Raw genomic sequence first — 18947 nt, forward strand, 5'->3', positions numbered from 1 at the left:
CAAAGGCATCAAAATTGGCAAAGATGAAGTCAAACTTTCACTTTTCGCAGATGACATGATACTCTACATAGAAAACCTGATAGGGGCGCCTGGGTGGCGTAGTCGGTTAAGCGTCCGACTTCAGCCAGGTCATGATCTCGCGGTCCGTGAGTTCGAGCCCCGCATCAGGCTCTGGGCTGATGGCTCGGAGCCTGGAGCCTGTTTCCGATTCTGTGTTTCCCTCTCTCTCTGCCCCTCCCCCGTTCATGCTCTGTCTCTCTCTGTCCCAAAAATAAAAAAAAAATTAAAAAAAAATTTAAAAAAAAAAGAAAACCTGATAGACTCCACTAAAAGTCTGCTAGAACTGATACATGAATTCAGCAAAGTCGCAGGTTAAAAAAAACAGTGTTACAAAAATCAGTTACATTTTTATACACCTATAATTAAGAAACAGAAAGAGAAATAAAGAAACTTGTCCCATTTACAATTTCACCAAGAAGCATAAAATACCTAGGAATAAACCTGACCAAAGATGTAAAAGATCTGTATGCTGAAAACTATAGAAAGCTTATGAAGGAAATTGAAGAAGACACACAGAAATAGAAAAACATTCCATGCTTATGGATTGGAAGAATAAATATTGTTTAAAATGTCAGTACTACCCAAAGCAATCTACACATTCAATACAATCCCAATCAAAATAACACCAGCATTATTCTCAAAGATAGAACAATCCTAAAATATGTATGGAACCACAAAAGACCCCTGAATAGCCAAAGTAATATTGAAGAAGAAAACCAAAGTGGGAGGCATCACAATCCCAGATTTTCGCCTCTACTAACAGAGGTGTAATCATCAAGACAGCATGGTATTGGCACAAAAGCAGACACATGACCAATGGAATAGAATAGAGACTCCAGAATTGGACCCACAAATGGATGGCCAACTAATCTTTGCAAAGCAGGAAAGAATATCCAATGGAAAAAAGACAGTCTGTTTAACAAATGGCGCTGGGAGAACTGGACAGCAACATGCAGAACAATGAATCTAGAACACTTTCTTACACCATACACAAAAAAAACCTCAAAATGGATGAAAGACCTCAATGTGAGACAGGAAACTATCAAAACCCTAGAGGAGAAAGCAGGTAAAAACCTCTCTGACCTCAGCTGCAGCAATTTCTTATTTGACACATCTCCAAAGGCAAGAGAATTAAAAGCAAAAATGAACTATAGGGACCTCATGAAGATAAAAAGCTTCTGCATTGCAAAGGAAACAATCAACAAAACTAAAAGGCAACCGACAGAATTGGAAAAGATATTTGCAAATAACATATCACATAAAGGCTAGTATCCAAAATCTATAAAGAACTCACCAAACTCCACACCCGAAAAACAATCCAGTGAAGAAATAGGCAGAAGACATGAATAGACATTTTTCTAAAGAAGACAACCAGATGGCCAACAGGTACATGAAAAGATATTCAACATCACTCCTCATCAGGGAAATACACATCAAAAGCAAACTGAGATACCACCTCACACCAGTCAGAGTGGCTAAAATGAACCAATCAGAAGACTATAGATGCTGGTGAGGGTGTGGAGAAAAGGGAACCCTCTTGCACTGTTGGTAGGAATGCAAACTGCTGCAGCTTCTCGGGAAGACAGTGTGGAGGTTCCTCAAAAAATTAAAAATAGACCTACACTATGACCCAGCAATAGCACTGCTAGTAATTTATCCAAGGTGTACAGGAGTGCTGATGCATAGGGATGCTTTTACCCCAATGTTTATAGCAGTACTTTCAACAATAGTCAAATTATGGAAAGGTATATCATCAACTGATGAGTGGATAAAGAAGATGTGGTTTATATATACAATGGAATACTACTTGGCCATGAGAAAGAATGAAATCTGGCCATTTGCAGCAACGTGAATGGAAATGGAGAGTATTATGCTAAGTGAAATGAGTTAGTCAGGCAAATACAGATACCATATGTTTTTACTCATAGGTGCGTCCTGAGAAACTTAACAGAAGACCATGGGGTGAGGAAGGGGGAAAAAGTTACAAACAGAGAGGGAGGGAGGCAAACCATAAGAGACTGTTAAACACAGAGAACAAACTGAAGGTGTATGGGGGAGAGGGGAAAGTGGGTGATGGGCAGTGAGGAGGGCACTTGTTGGGATGAGCACTCAGTGTTGTATGGAAGTCAATTTGATAATAAATTATATTTTAAAAATTGGTCAAAAGATGTAAACAGATACCTCTTCAAAGAAGTTGAATATATGTGAGGTAAACATAGGGCAAGATGCTTAACATCATTTGTCATTAGGGAGGTACACACTGAAAACAATGAAAGAGCACTACACAAAGAAAAGAAAATATCCAAAAAATCGACAGTAACAAAAGCTGGCAAGGATATAGAGAGGAATTTTCATTACTAGCAGGAATGCAAAATGGCACAGTTACTCTGGAAAAGTTTGTCAGCTTCCTAGAAATTTAAACCTATCTTACCAAATAATTCAGCAATCACACTCCTAGTTATTGACTTGGAAACCCAAGTCCACACAAAACATAATGGCTTATTTGTATTGTCACGATATGAGACAACCATGATGTACATTATTATACAAATAGAGAAACAGTGGTACATCCATGCAGTGGAATATTATTCAGTGATATAAAAAATGAGTTATTAAGCCATAAAAGGACATGGAAGAATCATAAACGCACATTTTGAAGTGAAAGAAACTAGACTGAAAAAGCTATATGAAATGTAGGGTCAATTATATGCCATTCTAGGTCAGAAAGATGTATAGAAATGATCAAATGTTCAGAGGTTACCAGGAAATTGGGGGCAGGAGGGAAGGGATGAATAGCTGATTTTTTTGGAGTGGCAAAATTATATGATATTATGCATTAATCAAAATCCTTTGAACTTTGTGACATAAAAACCAAATCTTAATATATGCAAATTTAAAAAGGAGGTTCTGAAAATGGAAAAGAGACTGTGACAAAAGAATCTTTCCATATTACAAGCATATTAAACAACATTAGTGAAGTTGGTTTGAGGGTAAAGGTGCTGACCTTACTGTAGATAGGAGTTGCTTCTGTAAGACTAAGGGCAAAAGTAACCAAAGAAGACTGTACTCAGATTCATAAAGTTGTGTCCCATGTAAGCACGAGGTAAAAATTATGATACTGCTATGAATGCATATTAGAACTGAGCAATTAAATGCATTATAGATGTAAAAGCCACGTTTCTTAGTGTTGGAGTGGAAATTTACAGATAAGCAAGAGTAGTCCAGAATGATTGATGTGGTATTAAACTTGAGTTGAAGATATCACTATGATGGATATTCACCTATTTATAGATCTGTGCATGTACATAGGCTACTAAACAGACATAACATTTCCTTGCTCTTTCAGCTGAGCAATCTAGAAGCAATGATAACCCAATACCAATGAGGATATCCAGCATTGAGACTTTCATTTCCAATACACTTCTCTCATAAAGGAACCAGAGCTTTTTGGGAAAATGACTGATTGTAGACTTCACTAGGAGATTTATAAGACAAGCCTGTGGCATCGTGTTATGCCAGAAAACAGAAATATACCAACAAAAGAAAAATACATAGCAATACACACATTTAATATGCATAGGTTAATGGAACACAGGAGGCAACTCAAAGAGATCCCAATGGCCAAAGCTGAAACAATTTGAGGGGGGAAGAAAGGCAATATTAGAATTGAATTCATACTAGAATAAATAAATTATGAAATAATGAAAGTGGAAGAAAAGATGAATATTCTATGCAAAAGAATTTCAAGTAATTTATATAGGTACTCTGCCTTGAGGAGGGGAGGAGAGCTCCCCATTCCCTAAGACTGGGCTGTGTATAGTGACTTTTCTTCCAAAGAGTACAGTATGGAGTGAGGAAAGGGTCAGATGGGAATAACATTACAGTGGAGAAACCTGAAAATACTACCTTTAGCCGGATCATTAAGATCATCAACAATGACAAATCACGTTCAAAATGCATACTTTTGGTATAATATGATGAAAATGTCAATTTACTTCTGTGATATTCCTCCCTACAACCCAATCTCTGTCTACTCATGAGGGAAACATTAGAAAAGTCCAGTAGATCAGCATCCTTCAAAATACCTGACTCATGCTCCTCACAACTGCCAAAGCCATCACACACACACATACACACACAAATCTGATAAAGTGTCACAGCCAAGAGAAGCTTAAGGAGATACAATGACTAAATGTAATTTAAACTGAATGGCATCCTACACACTAGGTAAAAAATAAAGGCATATGAATAAAATGTCAACTTTAATAATTATACTTGATTATTATAACAACTGTGGCATACTAATTGGGGAAACTGGGTGAGAAGTATAAACTCTTTTTACTACTTTCTCGCAGCTTTTAAAAGATTTTTTGAAACAGTTGTAGGTTTTTATAAAAATGTGACAAAAATATAGATTTAGAAGGGGAAAACTGATGAAAATATTAACTGATAAATATATATTGAAGAATTTTTAGTCCTAAAACTGAGGATATTGAGCTGCAAAGAATATTAGCCACATAACAGAGTCAAATGTAAAGAATGTAAAATATATTTTATGTTTCACAGAATGTTTCATAATAATGTCTAGTACATTCAGTACAATGATATTCTGTTAAGTCTTTTTCAAAAATAGCACAAATACACAGGACAGACTGTTATTGCAATAGAAAATGTTATTTATAGTAAGTGAAGAAATTTTTATTGCTCAAAATAATTTCATGGCCATTAGAAGAAAGAGATTATTAAAATAATATATTCAAAATTAAAAATTATTTAGGATTTTATTAAATAATCTAGAATGAAATTTAGTATTAAATAATTTAGAATTACCTTTCTTCTGTATATTCAGCAAGTGAGAGAATTTTAGACTTTGTATATGATTTATAGTTTATTAAAATTACACATGTCTGTAATATGTAGGCTAATTTTCCTTGCTTAGAAAGTTCTGAGAAATGTGAGAAAAGGTAGGAGAGAGAAGAGCTCCTCACATTCAGAAGCTGGGCTGACACATCCAGGCCATTTATTCCCCCCATTTGATAAATAATCTCACAATATACCAACCTAACACCAGGTCACTCTGAGACACATATGAGTAAAAGAAAAAAAGTCACTTCATAATTTTAAGTACAAAGAAAACATGGTCACCATAACATCCACAAGAAAATGAACACTGTTTTTTACTAAATGAGTATCTCCTACTCCTTTACCCAATCATAGAATTGCCCCCTGCTTTCTGGCAGTGTCCATTACAGAGAGCCCACTCTTCTTAGACCAAAACTAAATCCTAAAACAGATTCTTTCTAATACCTCTTAATGAGATATTCAACATTCCCCAATGGTGTGTGCCCTGCCTCATCGATGTGAGTGAGTACCCAACTTGCTTGCTTCTAATGTCTCCCTGGAGGTCTTTGGCTAAAAGTCATTGACAAAAATCAAGAAATTGGCACGACAAAAATAAAGAACCTTTACATTTGGGAAGATAGAATTAGTAAATCCTGCAAATTTCTGAATGTGGGGGGAAAAATTACTTTGGCTTTCATACTAGTTCTTGCAGAACACTAAAATAACTTCTTAGGGGGTGCCTGGGTGGCTCACTCGGTTGAGCGTCCGACTTTGGCTCAGGTCATGATCTCACAGTCTGTGAGTTCAAGCCCCGCATCGGGCTCTGTGCTGATGGCTCAGAACCTGGAGCCTGCTTCCGATTCTGTGTCTCCCTCTCTCTCTGCCCCTTCCCTGCTCATGCTCTCTCTCTGTCTCAAAAATAAATAAAAACATTAAGAAAAAAAATCTTTAAAATAAATAAATAAAATAACTTCTTAGGGCTCAACTTCTGCTCAATCTTTATTATAATAAATATATTTTCAGTTGCTGAAGGGAAGATTGCCATTTCTCTCATCCACTTGGCCAGGATCTCCCCAACTACTGTTTACTGCTCTGTGTTTGACTTCCTGTTTATAAACTGTGAGCAGTACTAGTACAGAACAAGCTATTACAGAGGCTGACATATTCTTTATAAAACTGAAGAGTCAAATATTGCTGAACTATAAAAAAGGATCAGATCTACAGTAAGAGACTGCCAGAATATAAGTATTAAACCCGTATTGCTTTAAAGCTCACTGTCATTATTAGAGTATAATGTAAAAGTATTCCTCAAAGTTCATATTGTATCTTGGAAGTAATAAATTCAGGGATATAGTTTCTTCTAATGATTCTAGAGGTTCTCTAGCACATTCAATTCTGTATCTAACTCCGATGCTAATACTTGGTGTAATATTGGGCAGTTATTATATACATGGTTAGTTACTCAGTTTCTTTCTTCTATAATAAGCATCCACTGCTTTAGGCATCAAAATAGACTGAACACGTTCTTAGAAGGAATAACTAAATAACTGAGTATCTATTTATTAATAAATTTTTTCATCTACTTCTCTACTTATGTATTCATTAATCTGATTGGCCAACTGCCTGTTATTTATCTCTTAAAATTTAAGTCCTTGCTTTGGCCATTTATCACCTGTGTCCCATGATTTGGAGCAAGTTACCTCTCTAACTTCTCTCACACAGCTCTCCCACTCATTGGGTCTGTCTGTGCTGGCAAAGTCTTATCTCAGGGGCTTTGCATTTGTTCCTATGTTGGGAAAGCTCTTCCCAAGATAATGATTTGGCTTCCATTCTGATTTTCTTCAGGTCTTCAGTCCTATTTGACTTTATTCATGAGAACTTTCTTGAACCCTTCCGAAAATTTTTCCCTCTCTCCATTATATTTACGATTCTAACTCCCTTTACTGTTTAAAACACACACACACACACACACACACACAATGTAAAATATATATATGTTTATTTTATATATTTTGTTTTCCTCACTTAGAATTCTCTACTAAGTAGAATTTTCTACTTAGTAGAATTCTCTACTAAGACAAAGATTTTTGTTTGTTGATTCAGTGCTACATTCCCAGTATCTAGAATGGAACTTGTCCATTGAAACCCTCATGACAAAATTTTCAGATTCACGGAATTTGGGGGGAGGATAAAAAATACATTGCTTACCACTGAACTTTGTACAGACCATACGCTACATACATGGCATACTTAGTCTTGTAATATTTTATATAACACCACGCATAGATCTCTTGCAACCACCATAAAACTCAAGGACTCATGACTCTCTATAAAGATACTAAGTGTTATTAGAGAAATTAGTAAGTCCTAGTCATAAACAATACTTAAATATACACAAAAATCTATATATACTCTATATTGCATGATTAGATTTTTACAATATATTTTGAGTAACTTTACTGTGATTATGAGGTTATAATTTAATTCATGAAAATTAAATGGCATTTGCATAACTATAACTCAATCATAATATTCTTCATCAAGTCAATCATTATAGGTGAGTGTAATTTTAATGAATGCAGTTAATTAATTTTAATTTTCAAATGAATGCATTTAAATAATAATTTAGAATTTTCACCTAATAAAGTAAAGCAGCACATCATTCTCTAACATTTTTAAATGAAGTATGGCTTCTTATAGGATTAACTCAGTCACTTTTTCTTAGTATTGGAATGTTAAATAAGATGCATATGATTATCAAATGGGACAAAAATAACAGCAGTGAAATCAATGTTAGTTATATGACTGAATGAATAAACTTCTTAAAATAATAAAATTGTAGCTTCCCGTTAGAAAGTATCTCATTTTTAAAAATCATCACACACTGAAATATAAAATCATGAGTTATAGTACAACTTTCATTTTATGGAAAATGGGTATAGTATGTACACAGAACCAGTGCATAGTGGTTTCCAGTCTCTGGTTTATGTCAGAGAAAGTATTAAAAAAACTATATAATTGTGGTGAAATAAAAAAGTTTTAATAAAACATTTAAAGTATAAATAGCCTTTTCTTTATAATTTTCCAAAAATGTGGATTCATAAGTTAGAATGTGCCTCATTTAACCCTGCAAGTATGACATTGGATAAATCACCTCACCTCTCCAAACTTTATTTTTTACTTGTATAATAGCAGTATTATAACCCATATAGTGTGTGTGTATATACACACACACACACACACACACACACACATATATAATAGCTACATAACTTTTTGAATAAGTATTTAATAAATATTAGTAACAGAAGTAGTTGTAGTTAGTGGTTGTATTTGCAATAAAGGAAAGATGATGCTTACTATGTAATCCTTGATACATCTTTCCCTCACATTTATGAGTCTTGCATCAAGGGAATGGGAGAACCTGCATGCAGGCTGGATAGAGAATCTTCTAGCATACCCAGGAAGCAGCACTGCATTAGCTGTGTGGCTTACCGTCCACAAGACTGGAAAAAAATCTAGTCCACTTGTCTCAAATTAGAATATGGAATTCAGAGTAATCTAATGAACACGTAATCTATGCACAAGGAAAAGGAAATGAGTGTGGCACCCACCATGTTATCACTCTGCACACGATGTTACCTGATGTCTATAAATCATCTAAATTGTGTAATCTATAAATTCTAAATCTCGTAATTTATAAATCTTGTAAATTTAATTTTGGTGTTACTATACCACTGACTAACCTATTATACAATTAAAATTTAGTTTACAGAAGGAAGTGTAGCAATTTGCTGTACTACTTAGAAAATAAAGTTGTTTAAAATCAGACATTATGCCATTCTGTATTCTGGCTAAGGAAAATTTCTGCTATGGGTATTCACATAAGCTAGTTTCAAAATTAGATAGGACTTAAAACAAACTCAAACTGACAGTTACTATCTCTTTTGCAAGGAAATGTAGATTATGATTTTATTTTACTGTTCTCTCTTCAAACATATTCCAACATAACTATTTCAACCCTCAGTAGCATTAAATGTAGGAATATAAACATTTTAAAAGTAGTTTCAAATCAATTTATCAATTCCAGGTATGCCAACAACTTCCTTAGAGATATAGGAGATATTTAATTAACAGCTATATTTTATAAAACAACACATTGAAAATGTAAATGAGAAAAGGAAAACAATCAGAAAGCTGGATTATAGCAAGTAATGGACCACAGTGTCTCTTTTGGTATCACTAGAGATCACTTCCAAATAGTCAGTATCTCTTTGTGGATATCTGGCAGTTCTCTGCTATACTGAAAGTTCTCATTTTCAGTTACTATTCTGATCCAGGGTGTGATAGTAAAAGTTGACAAAGTTATTAAAAGTCTGACTTAAAATGGACGACAACATTGAATTCCAACTTTTACTTCTGCTAAAATGTCTCCAAATCAGGAACCTAGATAGCTCAGTTATACATCAGGGTCTCGATTTCAGCTGACTTCATGATCTCACCATTCACAGGTTTGAGCCCCACATCAGCCTCTTCACTGAGGGCACACAGTCTGCTTGAGATTCTCTGTCTCCCTCTCTCTCTGCTCCTCGCCTTCTCGCACTCTCTCTCAAAAGTAAACATTTAAAAAATAATAGAATGTGTCCAAATCATCCATTTTTATCCAATTTGTAGCATTGTTTTATATTTTAAACTGTTCATAATCTGCACTGAGCTCAACAACGTCTTTGGGCAAAATAGATGATAGAGCCCTCACATCAGTTTTGCAGTTTTAGTTTTAAATTGGGTTGAGAAATTGATATGACACTTATTCTGAGGAAACTCTAAAGGTATATGCTGGAGTTTTATTGAATGACATAAATATTTTCTCCTCATATTTTTGATTCTATGATTATAAAAACACATTTTAGCTTCATCAATTTAAAGACATTGCTTTATGAAAATTTTTAAATAGGCTGTACTATCTTAATTTTCCTCTCAATAGGTTTATTTTGACTTTAATTAATGTTTCCTTCTTAAATAAAATACCATTTGATACATTCATTTTCAAAATAATACACAGTAATGATATTTCCTATTTTCTTTTAATTAAACAACTTGAAACTTACTCCTATAGCTGTATTTATCTCTAATCCATTCCTTCTAAATAATGTGTAATTCTCCATCTTTTGCATTTACCCCATGTCATCTACCTACTCCCCAAATGACAGACACCTTGGGGTGTCTGGTGGCTCAGTTAAGCATATAACTCTTGGTTTCAGCTCACGTCATGGTCTCACAATTGTGAGATTGAGCCCCACATCAGGCTCCATGCTGAGCATGGAACCTGGTTGGGATCCTTTCCCTCTCTTTCTCTGTCTCTGTCTCTCTCTGTCTCTGTCTCTCTCTGTCTCTCTTTTAGAAGTAAATAAAACATAATATAAAATTAAAAAAAAACAAATGATATACACCTAATTTGACTCCAATTTGCCTCCTGAAATTAGGGTACAAATAGAATAGGGTTACCCACAAGGCAATGGGTACAAAATTTAAGGATGCTCTCACTCTCAGAGCAAGTACACTACCCTGTGCTCATGTCTTACATGACCTTGAGAGTCAGTGCCTCAAGTTTTGCACCCAAGCTGCCCCCTCACTTCATTTTAGTCCTCAACCAAGTCTTCCTAAAAGAACACACAGTATTTCTCCTTCTGACTTTATGGGAGGATGTTTTGGGATTTTATACCCATACAAGAACTGCTGTATCATGGTTTATATGTATACATCAACTGACTCAATGATACTACATTACTGTCCATATGTTTACAACAACTGACACTCCATGATGTACATGAAGTTTTGTATCATATTGTTGCGTTAGCATTATTTATCACCCTAATACCAACCACTCTAATGGTTCTAAAGTGATATTTTATGATTACTAATAATTCTATGACTTCCCCTTATTTGTGCTTGGTAGTTCTTTTTACTTTAATCTTTTGAAAATGCCTTCTCATATCTTTCACACATATTTGAACTGGAATAGCTCTTTTCATAAGAATTTCTCATATTCCAGGCATTGATTTGTAGTTGATCTTAGATATACAAGTATCTTCCTCCAATCTATTATTTATTAACTTTGAACATAGTGCACTTTATTGGGACTTCGTCAAGATAAAAAGTTTCTGTACAGTGAAGGAAACAACAAAACTAAAAGGCAGGCTACAGAATGGGAGAAGATATTTGCAAATGATATATCTGATAAAGGGCTAGCATGCAAAATCTATAAAGAACTTATCAAACTCAACACCCCCAAAATAATCCAGTTAAGAATGGGCAGAAGGTGAGTCACCTGGGTGGCTCGGTAGGTTAAGCGTCTGACTTTGGCTCATGATCTCACTGCTTATGAGTTTGAGCCCCACATCAAGCTCTGTGCTGACAGCTCAGAGCCTGGAGCCTGCTTCAGATTCTGTCTCCATGTCTCTGCCCTCCCCTGCTCACGTTCTTTCTCTCTCTGTCTCTCTGTCTCTAATATAAAATAAAACATAAAAAAATGAAAAATGAAAAAAAAGAAATGGGCAGAAGACATGAACAGACATTCCAAAGAAGTATCCAGATGGCTAACAGACACATGAAAAGATGCTCAACATCACTTATCATCAGGGAAATACACATCAAAACCACAATGAGAAACCACCTCAAACTTGTCAGAATGACTAAAATTAACAGTATATGAAATAACAGATATTGGCAAGGATGTGGAGAAAGGGGAACCTTCCTACACTGTTGGTAAGAATGCAAAGTGGATACAAAACCCAAAGGATACAAAACCCAAAGGTTACAAAATACAGATTTGAAGGGGCACATGCACCCTGATGTTTTTAGCAGCATTATCAACAATAGCCAAACTATGGAAACAGCCCAAATATCCATCAGCTGATGAGTGGATAAAGAATATGTGGTATATATACACACTACGGGGCTACTTTATTATTTGGGTCATTTATATATTCAGTAATTTCAGCTCCCCCAGTTAGTAGTTTTGAAAACATACACTTGTGCTGTAGAAGTCTATTGAGGAAGGTAATAGAATTACACAATTTTTAATCTTTCCTCTTTTTTTCTTCTATTTCTTCTTTTTTCCAATTCTCTCCCTATTCTTCTAAAACTAGTTTTTTTTAACTCTTCAGGTTGTAGTTCAGAAAATTATGCAATAATTACTGCTCCTTATGTGACATTGCATAAATAAAAAGACACAGTATACTTAAATGAAAATGATTCCATTAGTCCCATTCTAAAATATACCACATAGTAAACCAAAAGATTTAACTGCATATTCCATCATATTTGGCTATTATGTCTTCATTCCATTTTCACAGATCATTATCAATTTCCTTAAATGTGTTTTGTTGTTGTTGTTGTTGTTGTTATTGTTTTTTGTTTTGTTTTGTTTTGTTTTTTGAGAGAGGGAGAGAGAGAGAGCATGCATGATCATGGGAGGGGCAGAGAGAAAGGGAGACAGAGAATCCTGAGCAGGTTCTGTGCTGTCAGCACAGAGCCCAATGAGGGCTTGACCTCAAGAATTGTGAGATTGTGACCTGAGCTGATCTCCCACTAGGTTCACATAATACTATAATAATAATGATAATTATCATTTAATTGACAGTATGTGCCACAATACTGTATTAAATGTAATTGTCAGAATCAGGTAGGTTTTGCTATAGTAACAAGTCCTCAAATATCAGGGACTTAGTACTATAAAAATTTCTCATTTATGAAAAATTCAATGCAGCTAGTCAGGGATTTCCCTCAATTTCTTGATGTCTGCTCCCCAGGGTTTCTAGAATTGCCTAGGCAGGGCCAGAGAGAGAAGAAAGAAAGGAAGAAACACACTAACTCTTAATACTTGAAACTAGACGTGTGATACATTCCTTCCTCTCACATTCCCATTTGCCAGAGCTCAGCCCCACGATCCCACAATAATGCCAAATTAGGCTTATGAATGTTGCCGTCCTGTCATCTTCTGAGAGAGTGAAAATAGTCAGTTGAACAATTAGAACTGTCATTACTGAGTGAATAAAATGTTCTCCTTTTAAATCCATTTCTATTACTATGAATTTACTCTCATGGCTCCTAACTGCAATCTCAGACTTTATTCCAAAATCAGGGCTACTTTCTCCACCTGAATAATCTGGGATTATTGCAAAGTTTTAAAAGATAATGTGTTCGGGGCGCCTGGGTGGCGCAGTCGGTTAAGCGTCCGACTTCAGCCAGGTCATGATCTCGCGATCCGTGAGTTTGAGCCCCGCATCAGGCTCTGGGCTGATGGCTGGGAGCCTGGAGCCTGTTTCCGATTCTGTGTCTCCCTCTCTCTCTGCCCCACCCCCGTTCATGCTCTGTCTCTCTCTGTCCCAAAAATAAATAAATAAACATTGAAAAAAAATTAAAAAAAAAAAAGATAATGTGTTCCCAGAAATAGATTAGCTAACTGGCCATCATCATGTGACATTTAGCTCTACTTCAATATTTTCTCTCAGACAAAAACTCTAAGAAACTCTTTTTCTTGGGGTAGGGGAGGCTGCCATGCCCAGATTCAGAAAGGTGATGGTGCCCACAGCTACATTAGCCTTAACTATCCAATGGAAACAGAAATAAAGGGAAGGTGCTAGCAGTCATAGGATGATAATTGTAAAGTGTAACATGAGGGCTTTCATAATGATAAAAGTTTAGAAAGGCAACTGAGAAGATAGAAATGAGCAAAGACAAGAATGAACAGTTCCAGCAAAAGAAAGAAGATAATAGACGAACTGAGTTGAAAAAGAACAGACAGAACCTCACCATCTCTAACAATACAGAAGTTTGAAGAAAACTTTTCCTTCTCTTATTTCTCTTCCCTTTCTCTCGCTTTGTTTGTTCTTCTCCTCTGGCATTGGTCTTTTTTCACATATATATAAAAATAGAATTGAGAATTCTCTTGCTTTTCAAAGCTTAAAAGGATGATTTCAGTCTTCAAATTTAGTAAACTTACTAGATTAATCTTTGTTAAGAGATAAAAGTAGGGAGAAACAAAATAAACAAAAACATTCAAGTGTCTCCCTAATTCCTCCCTCATTCCTCCATCCTGACCTTCTTTTTTTTTTTTTGGACACTCTCTTTGTCACCTCCATAAAAGCAACTGGATGAATAGCAGTCAATGACCTTTCCTTAGTGAGAGGGATGAAACTACAAAATCAGGCCTTTAATCTGAACCTCAAAAGAAAGCCCATTTCAGGCAGGCATAGGCCTAAGGGCTGCACCTTGAATGCCTGACACACCTATATATCGCACTATTTTTAGTGACAACATCCAAAGTAATTTTAGCACTTGATAAAGACCAAAATGACTTCACACAACATTACCATTAGAGCATTTCATGCTACCATAAAAGAGGCACTAATTACCACAGGAAGTCAGGGACAGCTTTATATTTTTCTCTATAAAAGACATAATACATTATAAACTCCATAGTTAGCATCATTCTGTCATGAGTTCTTTTTAGATTTAAATATAGACTACTTCCATTTGCAAAGCTCATGTCTGAAGAATCGTGAATGACCTATTTACACTGTAAGCATTTCTTTAAAAGTGATATAAGGAGCTTATTTCAGTCCCCAAACAAAAATGTTCACTTGTGCTAAGTCAACAGGGAGAATTTCTTATCCAAGCCTCCAATTTTCTACTTGATTCTTTATCACCAACAATGAAGCTTTCTTGCATGTGGAAAGAATCTAAACCTGGTAACTTTCAGTGGCAATGCTACAAAAGGTGTCTTCCTATTGTAGGCACTAAACCTAGATAGAAGAGGAGGAAAGAGTTTTATTTTATTGTATTACTACAAATCGCTGCCTTGAGATCATGGTACTTCTGGGATAGAATAAGATCAAACGTTTTAAACTCTATTTTTACTATACTGTAATTTAAAAATAAACATTCTATAAGGCCCTTCACATGAGAATACTTTTCATGAGATCAGAAGGAAAACAAACGAACACCACATGCATTATGTAAATAGTAAGTGCAACACTGGATGAAGTACAAGTATGTTCATCGTGGGCTAAATACAATCATACTTTGAATGTAGTCTGTTGTTTCTTCCAATGTTTACTTCTATTCTAGGCAATTTTGAATTCCAGTCCATTTTTCTCTTCCAAAGCCAAGCTACAATTTGTCAAGTTATTATATTTTATCATAGATCTACGTTATCAGTGTGTATTTAGTGAATATTAATACAATAATAATTATATGTCGCATATGTGTAAATGTTCAACAAATGCAACTCAAATGCAAGTGAAAATTATTCTCATATATTTCTAACTTAAAGCAATACAATTCTGAGCTTAGAGTCAAAAAGTAACCCCTTAATATCTTATACAGTTTACCCTTGAACAACATGGATGTGAACTACATGGGTCCACTTAAATCCAGATTGTTTTTTATGCAATACAGTGCTATTAAATGTATCTTCTCTCCCCTGTGATATTCTTAATAATATTTTCTGTTCTTTGACTTACCTTATTGTAAGAATACAGTATGTAATGCATATAACACACACAAAAAATACATGTTAATCAACTATTTATGTTACTGGTAAAGCTTCTGGTCTTTAGGCTATTCATAGTTAAGTTTTTGAGGAGTCCCAAGTTATACATAGATTTTCCACTGCACAGGGTGTAATTCCCCTAACCTACATATTGTTCAAGTATGAACTGTAATAATGACTGACACAGGACTTGACATTATTGCCTCATTCAAAGTCTGGGAGTAAAATAGAACAAAATAAAAGTAAAGTTAAAGACTTGGCATTAAAAATTTAACTATTAATTATAATATTTATTAACAGTATTGTAAGGTATAATTTTTATAAAAGTGTACTTCTAAGATGTAGTAGTCTTAGAAATAAATAGATGAGTATAGAAAACAATTCTTCTATGTTTGTCACATTAAAAAGATTCTATGTTGCTATTTCAAATTTACATCTCAGATCCTTTCCACTAGTAATCCTTAAGGAAGTAAAATAGTGAAAAATGAGTATTATGTATTCATTAAATGCCAACTATGTGGCACTGTACTCTTTGCTTGGAATTCATATATGAAACACATTCTCCTTGCCTTTAAGGGGAGTATTTGGGAATAAGCAAAAAATATACACATAATTCCAATTCAACATAGTAATTATTAAGCAAGTATGTAAGAAATATACAAGAGACTGGGGCGCCTGGGTGGCGCAGTCGGTTAAGCGTCCGACTTCAGCCAGGTCACGATCTCGCGGTCCGTGAGTTCGAGCCCCGCGTCAGGCTCTGGACTGATGGCTCAGAGCCTGGAGCCTGTTTCCGATTCTATGTCTCCCTCTCTCTCTGCCCCTCCCCCGTTCATGCTCTGTCTCTCTCTGTCCCAAAAATAAATAAACGTTGAAAAAAAAAAGAAATATACAAGAGACTAAATACTTCTCCCTTAGAGCTTCCACTTGTCCTTTTTCATAACAGTTTCTTTTTATTGTTTTTAAAGGTGTGCAAATTACAACAAAAGATATAACTTTCCTATGAATTATTTTTCTTTTTGCACAGCAGCCATGAGTTTTAAACAGGGCAAGATTCTGAGACAATACCGCAAGAGTTTATCTCCTATTCTGTAAGTTATATTGCCAACCTCTTCTAATTGGCATGAAACTAAATAAAAATAGAAGAGTTAGCAGGTATTATACACTGAGTTCTTTAGGTTGTGGGCTCTACTAACCTACCTAGAAAAAATGGGTATACGAAGGTAAAATCCAGCTAATATTCCACACGCAGAGCAAGGCACCTTGGCTTTGGATCTTGTCTGTGAACTTTGTTAAATTCAGGTAAAGATTCCTTATGGACTAATGACAGCCCTAAGTTTTAGGGCCTCCATTAGTGGGCATCCTATAAGAAATCTGCTTCTATAAAAGATCCCTAGTGTTTGGTTGGCAGCACGTACACAAAATTGGAATGATTCAGAGAGCTTAGCATGGTCCCCGTTTAAGAATGACATGCAGCAACATGCAGAAGGTTGAAACTAGACCACTTTCTCACACCATTCACAAAAATAAACTCAAAATGGATAAAGGACCTAAATGTGAGACAGGAAACCATCAAAACCTTAGAGGAGAAAGCAGGAAAAGACCTCTCTGACCTCAGCCGTAGCAATCTCTTACTCGACACATCCCCAAAGGCAAGGGAATTAAAAGCAAAAGTGAATTACTGGGACCTTATGAAGATAAAAAGCTTCTGCACAGCAAAGGAAACAACCAACAAAACTAAAAGGCAACCAACGGAATGGGAAAAGATATTCGCAAATGACATATCGGACAAAGGGCTAGTATCCAAAATCTATAAAGATCTCACCAAACTCCACACCCAAAAAACAAATAACCCAGTGAAGAAATGGGCAGAAAACATGAATAGACACTTCTCTAAAGAAGACATCCGGATGGCCAACAGGCACATGAAAAGATGTTCAGCGTCGCTCCTTATCAGGGAAATACAAATCAAAACCACACTCAGGTATCACCTCACGCCAGTCAGAGTGGCCAAAATGGACAAATCAGGAGACTATAGATGCTGGAGAGGATGTGGAGAAACGGGAACCCTCTTGCACTGTTGGTGGGAATGCAAATTGGTGCAGCCACTCTGGAAAGCAGTGTGGAGGTTCCTCAGAAATTTAAAAATAGACCTACCCTATGACCCAGCAATAGCACTGCTAGGAATTTATCCAAGGGATACAGGAGCACTGATGCATAGGGCCACTTGTACCCCAATGTTCATAGCAGCACTCTCAACAATAGCCAAAGTATGGAAAGAGCCTAAATGTCCATCAACTGATGAATGGATAAAGAAATTGTGGTTTATATACACAATGGAATATTACGTGGCAATGAGAAAAAATGAAATATGGCCTTTTGTAGCAACGTGGATGGAACTGGAGAGTGTGATGCTAAGTGAAATAAGCCATACAGAGAAAGACAGATACCATATGGTTTCACTCTTATGTGGATCCTGAGAAACTTAACAGGAACCCATGGGGGAGGGGAAGGAAAAAAAAAAAAAAGAGGTTAGAATGGGAGAGAGCCAAAGCATAAGAGACTGTTAAAAACTGAGAACAAACTGAGGGTTGATGGGGGGGGGGGGGGAGGGAGGAGAGGGTGGGTGATGGGTATTGAGGAGGGCACCTTTTGGGATGAGCACTGGGGGTTGTATGGAAACCAATTTGTCAATAAATTTCATAAAAAAAAAAAGAATGACATGCAAATTTGTGAAGAATTCCATATTTTTACATACCTTATTCATGAATAAGAAGAATTAATATTGTAAAACTGGCCACACTACCCAAAGTGATCTACAAATGCAACATAATTTCCATCAAAATGTCAAAGGAATAGAAGAAAAAATTCTAAAATTTGCGTGGAACGGCAGAAGAACCTGAGGAGTGAATACAATCCTAAGAAAAAAAGAAAAAAGCTGAAGGTATCACACTTCCTGATTTCAAACTATATTTCAAAGTGTTAGTAATAAAAACAGTAAGGTGATTGCACAAAAAACAGACACATAGTTTAATAGAACAGAATAGAAAGCCCAGGATTAAATTCTAGCATATATGGTCAACTACTATGTGATAAGGGAGCCAATGAGGAGAGGATAGTATCTTCAACAAATGGTGCTGAGAAAACTAGAGAAACACAGAGAAACACTAGAGAAACACAAGAAACACAAGGAAACCTCTATCTCATACCACTCACAAAAATTAACTTGAAATGGATCAAAATGATAAACATAAGAATCGATACCATAAACTCCTAGGAGAAAACATAAGAAACAAGCTCATCAATATTGGTCTTGGCAATGATTTTTTTTTTTGGACAGGACACCAAAGTACAAACAACAAAAGCAAAAATTAATGAAAGGGAATACATTAAACTCAAAACCTTCTGCATGGCAAATGAAACAATTAAAATGAAAAGACAATGTACAGAATAAAAGAAATTTTCCACAAACAATATACTGGATAACACAGCA

This window comes from Prionailurus bengalensis, chromosome A1, assembly GCF_016509475.1.
Source record: "Prionailurus bengalensis isolate Pbe53 chromosome A1, Fcat_Pben_1.1_paternal_pri, whole genome shotgun sequence".
Taxonomy (NCBI): Eukaryota; Metazoa; Chordata; class Mammalia; order Carnivora; family Felidae; genus Prionailurus; species Prionailurus bengalensis.